A 4,503-nucleotide genomic window follows, 5' to 3' on the forward strand; every position below is an offset into this window, starting at 1 on the left:
GAGTGGATCAAAGTGGGGACAAGCAGAATGATGTGGATGACTTCTGAGAGTCCTTGTTTGCCTTCCTTTCTGTGGAACCCCTTGTGATCTGCTGTTCCATATGAATGTTTCCAGAGGAGAGGCCCCGAGGGTATTCATAAGCCACAGTGGGCGAAACAGCTCTGTGACTGCTGCTTTCCTAGAAGCCTTCTCTCTGCCTCTTTGCTGCCTGGCGCCAAATGAGCCTGTTCCATCAGCCCAAATACCCAAAGCCACACATACCTATAGGCTAAGGCACTGTGGTGGGCACTGCTAAGCATGAAATGAATTCACTTCTTGCTCGGCCTTTTCCTAAGGGGCCTGGGGCCAGTGCTAACACCGTGACCAGTCCCTATAAACAGGGCTGCCCCCGGGGCAGCCTTTTGCTTCCCTTTTAATGACTCCTCTTGGAAGACCGTACTGACTTATGGTGGCCTCACCCCTTGCTGCTCGAAGGGTGGTCCACAGACCAGCATGGTCAGCTTGTTAGAAAGGCAGACCCTCAGCCCCCCTCCCCAGACCTCCTGACATAGAATCCACATTTTAACAAGATCCCCAGTTGATTAGTATGCACAGTAAAAATTTGAGAAGAACTGCACTTGGTCACGTTAGGTGGTGTGTTCTCAGTTGTAACCTAAATTGGAGAAATTCTTTCACAACCCACTGGGTACCACTGGCCTCTTGCTGTTGAGTGTAGTGAGACCCTGTTTCTGTTTTTTTATCCACTTTACGCCAGCTGGAAGTTGGCTGGAGAATGTGTGGTGGAAAGGGCTGGAAGATTACCTACCAGTGAGGCTCAGTGATTTCACTTGGAATTAGAAACCAAGACGGAGGTCGTGGTCTGGTAGGTAGTCAGCCTCCAGTTGGGGCTTTATCTGTTCCTTCCCAGGCCTGAGCCAAGAGCCTGAGCAATGGAGGGAAAGTGGTCCTGCTTTTCCCCAGCCTTTTTGCTTAGAATACAGAACTCTTCCCGTTAGGACACTTGCCCGGTTGGCTCATTTTAGAAAGTCGTTCCCTTCGTCACTGGGGGCTTTGTGCCTTCTGGTCCTGTTGATACACCGTTGCCAGAGTAAAGAGGCCTCTCTTCACATGTTACCTCCTTTCATCTTCAATTAAAAACAAAACAAAACAAAACAAAAAGCCCCTATGAGGGTACTATTAACTCCATTTTACAGATGAGAAAACTGAAGCCTTAAAGCATTTTATGACCTGGCCAAGGTTGCAGGAGCCATAAGTGAAGAGGCTAGAACCAGCCTCTGTCTCGTTCCAGCCTCCCGCAGAGTCCCTGGCACGTAAGCCAGGACCACAGTTGGTATCACTGATCAGAGTGCCAACTCTGAGTCTGGCCAACCTGGTATCATCCCAGGTGACTATGGAAATGTCCCTGGCTCCAGAAAAACAAGATTTTCAGACACGGCCCATTAGACCTGGTCACTTCGATTCCACTCAGCCCAAGTTAAATATGGCCAGTGTTGGTGGCTGGTGTCCCTCGATGGGAAAGGCAGGGGCAGGTGAATGGCCAGGCAACCTGGTCTCCTGAGACAGGTCAGTGGGTGGTGAGTCAGGGGGCTATAAACGGCCTGTGGCCCCAGCCAGCACTCCCCAAATACTCAGCTGATGAAACCCCCTGTAAACCCTCTCTGGGCCCCTGCCTGCCTCAGGGAGGAGCACATCAGCCCTTCTCAGGGAGGGGGGCCTCCCTTGGCAGGCCCCAGGACCAGCATTGTGCACGGTCTGTTCCAGCTTTCATGGCTGGGCCCGGGCTCATGGGCTATATTGAGGACTGAGTCACCAGCCTGCGCCTGGGTCAGGCTGACTGTGACTGGCTGGCTGGGGCCTGAGTCAGGCCCCAATTTATCCTGGAGAGCAACAGGTTCGGGTTTCTGTGGGAGGGGGTGAGAAGGATGCCGGGAACCATCCTTGGCACTGGGCACCCTTGTCTGCCAACCATTCACTTACTCCCCTGGAGCCGCACAAAAACCTCTCTTGTACAGAGGGAAGGAGAAGGGGGAGAGAGAGGAGAGAGAGGGGAGAGAGGGGGGAGGCTATACTTGGGAGTTCTTTCTTCACTCACTGGCTTCCCCTCTGAAATCCCCCCGCCCCTTAAGAGGTGCCCTTAACTTACTGGGGGACCTCAGGTAATACCCACAAAACAGGACTGTGAGCCAGTAGAGTTTGTAAAGAGCCTGTCTGCTCCAAGCAAACCCTCCCTACCCCTTCCTCTCCTCCCCAGGAGAGATGTCTCAGATCTGTACCTTAGCTTCTTCATCAGGGCTTCAAAGACAACCTCACTGAACCCTGAGCTGGCACCTCAGACTGGGTATCAAATGTCTACCTTTTTACACACACACGCGCGCGCACACACACTTCACTGTGAGACCCAGCTATGTGTCATGTGTCTCCAGCTGGGCATCCCTCCACAGGAGAGCTCAGCCTCTCAAGCAGACGGTCAGCACTGATGCCCGATGGTTGGTTTTGGACAGGGGACAAAGGTGGCATGGGGGAATGAGCATTCTGGAGATGGGGGGTGCCAACAGGAGAGTGGAATTCCTGAGCACCTCGTCACAGGCAGCCGACAGAACATGAGCCGCAGGGCCCAAGCTATTTATACCTCGCCTGTCACTATCAGGGCCCCCAGAGCTTCCCCCCTCCCAAGTCACACACAGCAGGTCCCTTTTCTGTTTCTGGTCCCTTCTCTGCTCCTCCCCCTCCCTACCTAATGAGAAGGGATAGAAATCATTCATGGACACCTTTTACCATAAGCACTGCCCCCCCACAAAACCCCTGAACTTGTTTCTGAGCTCCGGAACAGGGACTGCCTTCATTCTGCCCTTGAAGAGACAGCCCTCAAAGATACCCACACTCCTCTTTTCATGATGCCTGGGGGTAGAAGAGGAATAAGAATGATTCACCGAAAAGGTCCCAGAACCTTCCCAATTCCAATCACCACACAGTCTGAGTTGGGGACTATCTGGCCCAAACTTACTGGGTCAAGAAGGATGGGGCAGCTGAGAAAGTTTGGCCTAAAAGGGGCACCAGGACATATGAAACGCATGTACGCTACAGAACTGCAGACCATATATTCTCCACACAAGTCCGTTCTGTGGCGCTTTTGCCTTGCTCCAAGCTGCTCTGCTGTCCAAGTGCCTCAGTTTCCTTGCTATCACCATACCGTAGGCCTCCAGCTATCCTTGACTTACCCTGAGCCCAGTCCTGCCTAGGCTTTCTGGCTCGCTTGCTTGGGCTCTCCCTGCCCACCAGCCTTGTCACGTTTCCCTTGGCTGTTCTGGGCTGGGCTCTCCCTGTTTCTGTCTGGCTAACCCGCCCTTTTGCTGGAAGGATCTGCCTGTGGCCCAAATGGGCACATTGCCCAGGGGGCTCCCTGGCACCATGGGGCAGAGTCTCTCACTGCCCTCTCATCACCTTGGTTGAGTCAGACATGGGGGAAGTGGGGGTAGACACAGTCTGACTCACCAGGTACTCTTTTCCTGAGCTCAGCTTCATTCTGAGAGGATGAGGCCAAGCGGACTGGTGACAGGGACACTGAGTCAGGGGCAGCCTCAGTCTTCCCCCTGGGACCCTAGGTTTGGGCTTCAAACGAGGCTTTTCTACCTGTAAAGTGGAGCACCCCCAAGCCTTCTCCCTGATCGGCCTGGGCAGTGTCACTGCTTCCTCTCAGTCCATCTGTACACAAGCACACACACTTCCTTTCCCCTGCAGGTGGACAATAGCCTGGGCCAAGAGCCAGGACTCCCAGGCCCTGTCAACGGCCCTGCCACCAATTCATCCAGAAAAGTCTGTCAACACTAGTTCAGTGTGTTTGGTTCCAACCACTAGCCTCAGTTTCCCCATTTATCTCTTCGGTCCCAGAGCCTCTGAAAGGGGTGTATTTCATCTCTGCCCGGGCAATGCTTAGTTTGGGGGTACTGCGCGCTTTCACCCCTCGCCTTCCATCTCTGTGATCCACGTCCACAGCGCGGCAGTGGCGCGGGGACCGAGCCCCGCCTGGGCCGCAGACCCCGGCCGGGGCGGGGGTGGGGGGGCCCGAGCCCCTCCCGCCACCACCGGGACCGCGTGGGGGAGGGGAGGCAGGAGGCGGGGCCCGCCCGCTCGGCGCGGCCCCCACCCGCGGGCCGGGCGGCATTCCTGGGAGGCCGGCGCTCTGACGTGGACTCGGGGGCCGCAAGCGCGGCGTGGGGGGGCCGCGGCCCCGGGGGCTTCTTAAACCCCCCGCCCCGGCCCGGCCCGCACTTCCCGAGCACCGCTCCGCCCCCGGAGGGAGAGAGGAGAGAGAGAGAGAGAGCGCGACCGAGGAGCGGAGGAGGCCCGCCGAGTCCCGCCAGCCAGGGCGCGAGAGAAGTTGATAGCGCAGCGCAGAGCAGCGAATCCCGCGGTCGCGCCCCGACAGCGCCCCGACAGCGATCCGGCCCGAGCCCAGCCCCGGCCCAGCAGGCAGCCCAGTCCCCGCCCCAGCCCCGCGCCAGC

This window comes from Martes martes, assembly GCF_963455335.1.
Source record: "Martes martes genome assembly, chromosome: 11".
NCBI lineage: Eukaryota > Metazoa > Chordata > Mammalia > Carnivora > Mustelidae > Martes > Martes martes.